This window comes from Papaver somniferum, chromosome 4, assembly GCF_003573695.1.
Source record: "Papaver somniferum cultivar HN1 chromosome 4, ASM357369v1, whole genome shotgun sequence".
Taxonomy (NCBI): domain Eukaryota; kingdom Viridiplantae; phylum Streptophyta; class Magnoliopsida; order Ranunculales; family Papaveraceae; genus Papaver; species Papaver somniferum.
In genome coordinates, this window is record NC_039361.1 from 43015878 (window position 1) to 43026481 (window position 10604).

At 38.8% G+C, this 10604-nt stretch overlaps 1 long non-coding RNA gene across 2 annotated transcripts; it reads left to right on the forward strand.

Moving 5' to 3' along the window:
* The first annotated feature begins 3171 nt into the window (after positions 1–3171).
* Positions 3172–4559, forward strand: LOC113273793. 2 transcript variants are annotated; one of them, XR_003322611.1, is made up of 4 exons: positions 3172–3358; positions 3607–3881; positions 4102–4177; positions 4263–4559. It is a non-coding gene; the product is annotated as an uncharacterized LOC113273793 (long non-coding RNA). The 2 variants fall into 2 exon arrangements; XR_003322610.1 differs by having other exon boundaries at positions 4102–4559.
* Positions 4560–10604: the final 6045 nt, after the last annotated feature.

The window sequence follows — 10604 nt, forward strand, 5'->3', positions numbered from 1 at the left end:
AAACTGTGAGAACTATGAATGGGTAATCCTGTGAGGGAAACGACGTCCTCCAATGTAGGGGAAGCCTCCACCCAAGCAAAGACTAAGGTATGCAAACCAGAAACCCACCAAAGACATGCTAGAGAAGGGATTTGTTAGCACGATAGATACTCCGATGAGCAGATAGTTCCAAAGCATGCTCAATGTTAAGTTCCCGAATACGTTGTACATGTCGAGGTTTTGACAGAATGTAATGTTTCCACGAATTCCACTCATGGGGATGAATTTGTCCTGGAAAATAAACCCGGAGTTAGGACTATCCCCCGACTCTACACCAAATAGACGAGCTTTTCTCATAACTGCGGAATTTTCCGCATAAATGGATTTACCAGCACCAGACATCTGCGGTTCCATCTAAAAACCGAAACCAGTTGAAGTACCGAAGACAATAAAAGGAAAGAATAGAAGGAAAATGAGAAAAGAAGAGAGAATAAGAAGTTACTAAAAGAAGGAATAAAAGGAAAGAAGGTGAGAAGAAAAGAATTTATTCGAGAAGACATCAGAAAGACGAAGAGTCGACACGTTTGGGAAGAGACCATACTTGTCAATCAACCAGTGGGAAGATGAAGCGGCAGAAAAGAATTATGCCCTGCAGTGAATGGCTGCTGTTTAAAACCTAAAAGATAAGAGGAAGTGGCAAAGGACTCATACTGCTATCTCGAAAGAGACAAGGAAGTAGAGAGGCTAAAACTGGAAGAGAAAATGGGGCTCAAATCAATACGCATTCAGATCCGAAGTCGCGACCTAAAGGGGGCTCCGAGAAAAACACACCGAATCAATAAAGACACATTCTAGCGCAAGTTATGACTGATTTCCAAACCTGTGAGTCTTGACAAAACAATTAGGGGGCTAATGTAAGCACACGGATTTGACCAGAACCGAAGGCATCAGAATGGGGGCTTCGGATGATGACAAGCCGAAGCCACTATCAACGATGACGTAACGAGCCGATGATGACAAGCCGAAGCCACTATCAACGATGACGTAACAAGCCGAGACTACCAATGACAATGGCGTGGCACAAGTGGACTCTCCTCAGAAAGTGATTAGTGATTGCCTAAATTACCCCAGCTATAATAGTACATGAGTACGGATAATCACAAAAGACTTACCAGAAAATGTATTAGGGTACACGTGTACGGTATTTCCGTGTCAGGTTTTTCCTATAAAAGCAGAGCATTTCTCTAAAGAAAGACATGCCTTTTTCAGAGTATTGTATTGGGATTAGTTTCCACACAACCCTATGATAATTTAAGGGTGTTTACACACAGCTTCCGGTAGAACTAAGATATCGAATCCTTCATCACAAGTACTAAAGGAAACTATAACATTACGAGTAGCATTTCCAGGCTTGTTTAACAACCAATGAAGATCCCCATGAACTAAAACGCCTACATTTCGGTGACGTGATGAAGACCGGTAAGGTATAAATTTCTGACTGTTTTCACACGAGTTTGATCCTAGACTGTAAATTTGAACGCCAAACCTCCTCGACTCTCCAGAAATTGCCACAATTTTAATGAAATTGTAATCCTCAGTAGTAGAATTATAATAAAACCCATAAGCTGAATAATCTTCCACGATCTTTACATCACTTGAAAACTCAGTTGGTGGGTTAGTTAACCTCTTGTATTCTTTAGTCCCAGGATTCCAAAAACAGATAATGTTTGAGTTTCTTCTTCAACCCTCTGGCCAATAAGCAAACAAAGTATACCATTACAAACACCCAGAATAGAAACCTCATCCGGTGATTCTACATCTCGATGAAATGGGTAATCTACAAAAGAACCCTTATCACTATAACGTTCACATTCACATTCACATTCACATTCGGAATCAGACTCACATTCGCATTCACAATCAGCTTTATATGATAATAATGAATCTTGAGGTACGTGGATGATATGATAATCGTTCTCTTCAATGTCTTCGTCATTATTTCTTACAAGAATGAAACTGAGATTTCGGTGTTCAACAACATGATAGCTTTTTGGAAAATTAGGGTTTGAGAGTAGAGCATACCATTGTTTGCATACGCACGTACAAGATTTCGTTAAGAATCTCCTCTGGAATTGGAACGCTCGACATGATATCAGATCTCACCCCAATATCTTTAACAATCGACTTACACGGCCAATATATAGGTGATTTAAAATTTCGACAAGATTTATAAGATAGGTATTAAGAAAATAGGGTTTGAGTAAAAATAGGGGGAAGGGAAATCTTCGTTAGCACAGATAAAAATGGTAACAGAAATCAAAACAGAATTTCGGGGGATAAATCTGAAAATCTTAATTAGTGGAGATAAAAAAAGGTAACATAAATCTAACGGGTTTGACATATTTGTGATAAATTTGAAAGTTTCGGGTGATAAATTTGAGAGAACAGGGTAAATGAAAATCTTCATTAGTGGAGAATCTGGAGATAAATATGTTAACAGAAATCAAACAAACGTGTTTGACATAATTTCGGGAGATAAATTTGAAAGGTTTAATGGGGATAAAAAGAGGTAACAGAAATCAAACGTCTGTGACAAAATTTTGGGTGATAAGTTCGAAAGGTTTAACAGAAATCAAACGCCGGGAAAAACGATATTTCGATCGAAACATGGCTAATTCCTTGGAATCGACTCCTACAAAATCCTAAAAAAATTATATTTCTCCAAGACAAGCTGCGACACTCTTTTTCTAGTCATAACAGCAAATGTGTACACGTTAAAAAAAAAATGTAACATAAGGTAAAAATCGCACGCTCACGTAGAGACGGGTCCCACTCCTTCTGGAGTCAGTAGGGGGCCACTTTGAACCCGCCAATCAATTAACTATGACACAGTTGTTTTTTTGGGGGAGACAAAGAATGGCCGGGATGGAGTCATGAAAATACAAAGAGTGGTCTTGATTTCGTGGTCGAACAAAGGGAAGGTCTACTCCGTCCGTTCCATATGTATAGACTTATCCACCGTCCTTTGTGGATTTAGTTTCCATTTTAAGTTATTTTGCTCCCAAACCAACTCAAAATAACCGTGTCAGGATCAGTTATCCCACGTTAGTAGGAACTGCAATTGGTCAGTTTCACCGGAAGAATATATAAACACTCTCTGCCTATTTTTCTACTTGGGAGTTCTTTTACATATGATTTTTTTCTTCAATTTTAAAAGGCCCATCTCAAGCACCGACCTGATAGAAAGGGCAATAAACGCCAGAAAACAAAAACAAAAAAATAAGTAAATGATCCATTGAAGCAAAAAAGACCTTTAGTAGCATTCTTTCTGTTCATATCAGATGTTAAGAAGAAGGGGACGACTGGAAACATAATCAAGGTTTGTTTCTTTATTTATTGGTTTTGGATTTTCCTGATCGACATTACTGCACAATATCATTCTGATCATCTCAAAAAAAAATTTGGATCAGTTTCCTGATCATCTCAATATGAAAGTCTGTCACGAAGTTCATTTGAGAACACATTGACTGATCAAAATTTATTTGAAAATTTAAGGATGTAAATCCGTTGTATAAACATTTTTTTTCGGGTTAGGGAATATAATTTTGCACAATTATCACTTTGCAGGCCGGGCATTGCACTGGATGACAGAAAAACAAACAAGTACGTCTCTAAGAATCCTGAAATTTGGGACATGCTGTCTTCAGAATCCTGTTGGTCAACCGTTACTACGTGAACCACCTAGAGACTTGGGAGGATTATATGAAGGGGACGACGCAAGATCAAATTTGTCTCAGACACATTTGAAAGTATAATGCGGCAGATGCGACCGGCCATGGATCTTTGAATGGAATAGAGATTTGAGACCTTTCTGACAATTCCGGGAAATGAGAGACATGTAGGTTAGTCCAACCACACATTAATGATCCTTCTTTCTCATTGTTTGTTCGTGGAAATGAAATTAAATATGAAACCGAAGTCCGGACTATGAAATTAAATGCTAGACTTCAGCATCAAGAATATTTTCTTTTCCTATATTATGTATCTTCGTTGTATATGCCTATCCTATGAATATGTATCATCTTCTTTTTCACATGTCTTCTACTGTTGTTGTTGTTTAAGGGAGACGCAAAAAACAATGGTCGATGGTGATGGTTACGAGATATGCAAAGATAATGGTGAATGGAATTGATCGAGGGTGAACTAAAAATTTCTTACTTCATTTTCGTTTTGTTGTTTTTCTTTCATTTCCAATTACTGGTAATTTGATCTTCTTCTTGCAGGTGCAAGTGGAATTGGTTTGTAGACGTAAAAATGGACTGAAAAGACATGTATATGGTGTGTTCGCCTACAAGTGCAACGAAGTTATTAGAGATTTTCTACAAAATCCATAATCATAGTTAGTTTTTGGGTGTTGTGGCCTGTATGTAATTTAAGCAAAACGTTTTTCTGTGTTCATACGTTCAGTTGATTGTATTCCTAAAGCTTTTGTGGACTCCAAAATGTGGTGTTTTTGGAGTTGGGAGGGATAGGTGAATACTTTGTTTTACTATGAATATTGTGAACCCTATTTTTTTTTTCTCGGTCTAACTCTTAATAGTTTTAACAGAATCAATTGTATGTTCTTAGAATGTGACATCCTACTGCCATATTAGGCGACGGGCATCTAATGTTTTTGTCTTCATTTTTCTTTGCAAACATAATTCATTATACACCAAATAAAAACATCCATCGTATATTACAAGTGAGCTTATAAGTAAGGAGTTTGGTAAAAAAAAAAATCAAATTATAAACTTTTAACAAATATCTATCTACTTAGATTTTAATCTCTCGAAGTACAATGAATGCATCGAAGGTTGCATAATTCAAGCCAAAAGCGCAGCGAAATCATGAAGTTCCCTGCAACTAAGACACCACTGTATTCTTTTTGCTCAAATTATGTCCTTATCTTATCTTTTTTTTTTCTTTTTTTTTTATGGAACATTAGTGGAGTTTCTATTGAGTAAACTCTCTTAGATAAAGACGGACTTTTGGAATCAATTCCTATAAGAGATCGTTGTTAATGTTCACGTTCCAAAAGGAACTACTAAATAGGAGCCATTTGAAGGCTAATGGAAATTTCTTTGAAACCTATGCTTCTCTTCGTAACCATAGAGAAATACTTCGCTCAAATAACCGTAGAATATTTGTAATTCCTTGGTAATCTCCTGGCGACTACATTGATAGCATAGAAAATACAAACTTTAATTCATCCCAGTTTGTGTTGTTTGAATCAGCTAAGCTACATATAGATTTCCTTTTTTTTTTAATCCTATACTACTTCATTCCAGTTTTACCGCTCTGAATCAGCTCAACAATTTAAGTTTTACGGGGTCATCTCTGTTTACGCTAGAGTTTTATGTTTGATGTTGTATTAATGAAAATTAGCACATCAAAACTCTATGTTTACCAAAGTAAAGTTGTTGCACATTATCTACAAGATCATCCAGGAGACAAAATGATTTGCATGACGGAAGCCAGAAGGATTCAGCGCGGCCAAACAAGGGATTGGAAAAACTTTTTTGTACAACACAATAGCAAGAAGCTGTCGTAGAGATGGAAAAATAGTCTTAATTGTTGCTTCATCTGGTATATCGCTTCACTACTTCTTGATGGAGGTCGAACAACACATTCCACTTTTAAGATTCCATTTGAAGTCAAAGATGATAACAGTATTAGTATTAGTAAAGACTCGGATTACGCCCAGTTGCTTAAAGAAGTCAGATTGATTATATGGGATGAAGTTTCAATGCAACATAGATTTTGTGTGGAAGCAGTTGATCGCCTACTACGAGATATTCGCAGTGATGACAGACACTTTGGAGGTGTAACAGTCGTCTTGGGTGGAGACTTTAGACAGACTCTACCGGTGGTCTCGAATGCAAGTCGAGAACAAACTGTTGGAGCATCTATAAGAGGTTCATTGCTTTGGGATTACATTATTGTCTTGGCATTAAACAAAAATATGCGATTGGAGCATGAACCGGAAAATTTGGAGTTTGCTGACTACTTGCTTGAGGCAATGAAATTTCATTGAATAAAACTATATTTATTGTAGACATAGCTATTTTAAATCTGATTAATTGACATGTACATCGGAACGAACCCAGAAGAGGTTGTTAATCTTCCATCGACAATGGGTCGATGTCAAAACATGCATGAGCTAATATCTTCGGTGTATCCGCTGTTGGGAATGGATGAACCAATGTCACCCGAATACTTAACTGAGAGGATCATTTTATCTCCACGTAATGAAGACGTCCATAACATTAATATGGACGCATTATAAAGATTACATGGGGAGACTTACACGTATTTTGCTGCTGAAAAAATGATTCGGGATGATCATGGAAGGGATTCAGATTTTACAACTGAATTTCTCAACAATTTGAGTCCACCAGGATCACATCCATTTAAGCTAGACCCTAAAGTTGGATGTCCCATTATGTTGCCGAGAAATCTGGCACCGAAAGAAGGGATTTATAATGGTATAAGACTGGTGGTGACGAGGTGCGGACGACACGCGATTGAAGCTAAAATCACAACCAGAGAAAAAGCTGGTGAAGTAGTATTCATCCCCAGAATAAATTTTCAACCTTCAGCTTCAGAGCTAAACATACAAATGGAAAGACGTCAATTTCTATAAGCAACACAACCTTCAGCTTCAGAGCTAAACATACAAATGGAAAGACGTCAATTTCCCATACGCGTTGTATATGCAATGACTATTAACAAATCACAGGGACAATCGGTGAAGTATGTGGGCATTGATTTACGTACTCCAATATTTAGCCATGATCAGCTATATGTCGCATTGTCCCGGTGTACTGCTGTAAGGAGAATTACTTTATTGTTGCCAAATGAATCAAATGTGTCTTTAGATCCGGTAGCAACAAATATAATGTATCCTGAAGTATTATTGTAGAATTTGATGCTTCTTTTAATTTTCTAGATTGTATGGAACATGTAATTTTTAATATTTCTTTAGATTGGATGATTTTATTAGTTTGTTACTTTAATATTTCGTGAAAAAACAAACTCCCAGCATAAGAATATCCCCAATGCTTGCACCAATCCGGAGTTGGTCAAAACACGTCTAAAATTAATACACCAACACGCCGAAGGCGTACGAGAGGTTGAGACCAGGCCGAAGGCCTGGTTGATACCCTAGTAAAATTATGAGAGAGGACGGTTTCTGCATGGTTTTTCCATGCGGTCCGTCAAGACTTTTTGATTAAATATTCAACCATGTCCATTCAATCTTATGTTTTCCACAAAAACATATTTTGAGACAGAGGCACCTATTTAAAGAAAAATGAACGTCATTGACTTTTATCCAATGAAATGAAGGTTTTAACCGTCCAAATATGAAAGTCCAATGGATCCTGCTACTTGGGGTTCAAATTCACGAGAAGAGAGGCCAACCCCAAGTATCGCATGCATAATGCATACCCATCATCAATTGATTGTGAGAGCCACCTTTTCTACCAATGCATCTCATAGATATTCGGCACATAGATGCAAACCAAGGTCACATTGTTCTCTAGTCAATGACCACGAATACATTGAAACATGTAACTTTCATCAATTGAGTTCAAAAGATGCCACCATCTCCGCCGGCCGAGTCTTTATATGATTCTTAATTAATTTTACAAAACTATATTCCTAGAACTCAGGGGAGAACCGGCGACTGACTGAATATGTAAACATGGAAATGAAAGTTACCGCCAAAAACTATCATTTCATCGTCGTCTTCTTCTTCCTATCTTGTTTTTACTGATCCTCGCTGAATTCCCACTAGCTATTTATGGATGCCATGAACATGAAAGAAGAGCTCTCTTAGATTTCAAATCCTCGCTGGAAGACCCATCAAATCGTCTGTCTTCATGGCAGCACAAAAACTGTTGTAACTGGCAAGGCATTAGATGTTCAAATGTCTCTTTTCATATCATCTCCATCAACCTTAGAAACATGCACACACCATGAAATTCAATACCTCGAAGATCCCTCTGGTAAGCCAGTACGTAAGACTGCGATACGGGGTAAATTCCTTCATCCCTTTCCAATATCACACATCTGGAGTATCTTGATCTCGCCTTCAACGATTTTCAGGAATCACAAATCTCACTTCATCTTTCCAGTCTCAGCAAACTTGTTCATCTTGATCTCTCCTACTCAAACTTTTCCGCATCAATTTCAACACAATTCAACAACCTAACGTCTCTCCGTTATCTTGCACAAGAGATCGCTTTGATATTTTCTTTTCTATCCAAATGAAGGTGATGAATCTGATGATTATACCCAATCATGCCTAGAATTATCATCTACAAAATGGATGAGAGGGTTAGTAAATTTACAGGTCCTAAAGTTGAGTGGTAACGATCTATCTAACGCAACATCATCTCGAAAAGAATTTGCATCTTTCTACTCTTAGGTATCTTGATATTTCCCATTGCTCTATATCTTCTAGATTTTTCCCATCAATAATTTTCACAATTATCTTTTCTCAAAACGGGTTTCAATAGTAAACTCAGTGCCGAAATCCCATTACAAATGGCGAATTTAACATCACTTTCTGTTCTTGACTTGTCTTATTGTGGACTAAAAGGTTCAGTTCCTCGTCTTCCTCAACTTACAGAGCTTGATGTGAGATTTAATCCTAATCTAACTAGAATGTTCGGACATGAATGGCCTAAACTTCATACACTTTCCATACAACATACTAATGTAAGTGGACCAGTTCCAAGCTTAATTTCAAATGCGCCATTGTTGGTCAGTCTTGCTGCTCAAGGTAGTTCAATACAAGGGCCTTTACCTTCTTCGATCTCCAACCTTTCTCGATTGCAGTCTCTCGTCCTTCCTGGAAATAACATCAAAGGTTTGTATCTCTGAACCTCGGCACAAACAATCTCAGTGGAAATCTTCCAAATGAACTTGAACAACAAAAATCATTGTCATATCTTCAACTAAATGACAACAATCTCGATGGTGCTCCCCTTAACCTCATCAGTAAGCTTCAAGACTTGAGAGTTCTCAACTTAGCAAATAACCATTTTGCATGCAGTATACCGGTTGCTTTTGGTTCGGTTCTCAATTTAAGCATTCTTTCTTTGAGGTCCAATATGTTCAGTGGGTCAATCCCTCAGGAGATCAATCATTTGGAACAACTTCAAATATTAGATCTATCACAAAACAAACTCTCCGGCCATATTCCTAAAATATCTGGAAAATATTGGAGGGACTCAACAAGCATTTCTAATAGAAGATACTTTGCCTTATTTATGGTCACAGGATATTCTCCTTAATTGACCAAAACCATAATAATATATTTGGCCATTATCTCTCGAAAGAGGGTAAGGCGTGTTTTATCAAAACTCTGACATGGTATCAACCTACTAGCCGATCCTCTTCTTCCTCTTCTTCTTCTTCTTCACCAACAAAAACAATGGCAGGAGATAAAAAGACAGTCCATCCGACGTTTGCTATTAACAACATCAAAACCCTAATCCCTATTATCCTAGACATCAAACAGGATGAATACTCATCTTGGGTTTTTCTGTTTGAACTCCATCTTCAGGCTCATCGCCTTCTTTTTCTCATAAATGAATCCGCACCACCACCAGATGTTGACGCCGACACCGTGCTCCAACTTGACGCTCTCTGTCGTCAATGGATGTTCTCCACCATGGCCAAGGATTTAATGCTCACCGTCCTAAAATCTGGCAAAACTGCTAAAGAGATTTGGAATCATCTCAAGAAACTCTTTCAAGACAACAAAGGTAACCGCGCTGCGACTCTTGAACGTAAGTTTGTCAATCTTAAGTTTATTGATTGCACTAGTATTGATGATTACTGCGATAAGCTTAAATCCATCCCTGTCCGATCGATTACTTGATCTTGACTTTCCCATGGATGATAAACGACTTGTGATTCAACTTGTCAACGGCCTTCCGGAGGAATACAACACGGTAGCCTCTTTTATCCAACAATCTATGCCGACGTTTGATGCCGCTCGATCCCAGCTGCGTACCGAAGAGATTCGCCACTCCCAACAACAATCTCAGTCTGCACTTACTGCTCTTGCCGCTGCAGCTCCACCCACAGACCTCAACAACCAGCGCTCACAGCGCGGTGGTCCTGCCAGACGCGGTGGCCATCGCTCCTCTGCTCCATCCACAGAACCGCACCTGCTGCCAACGCCACCGCACCCATACCAGCTCTACGGTGCACCCCATCCAACGTACAACAGCCACTGTCCACCACAATGGGCAGTGCCACCTTGTCCGTACCCTACAGCACCTCCGGCAACACCTTGGCAGCCACCTCCAAGCCGCGGTTCCTTCCAAGGCCGTGGCCGTAAAGGTCAGTCACGCGGTCGAACCTCTGGCGCTGGACGTGCACAGGCATATCTAACTCCATCCACGGAATATCTTCAACCCAGTGACATTGCCGAAGCGTACAGCTCCATGAGTTTATACTCACTTGACGACGCTTTCTATATGGATACCGATGCCACATCGCATCTCACTGCGGATTCAGGTACTTTAAATACTGTTTTTAATACTAGTAATATTCGTTCCATCTTA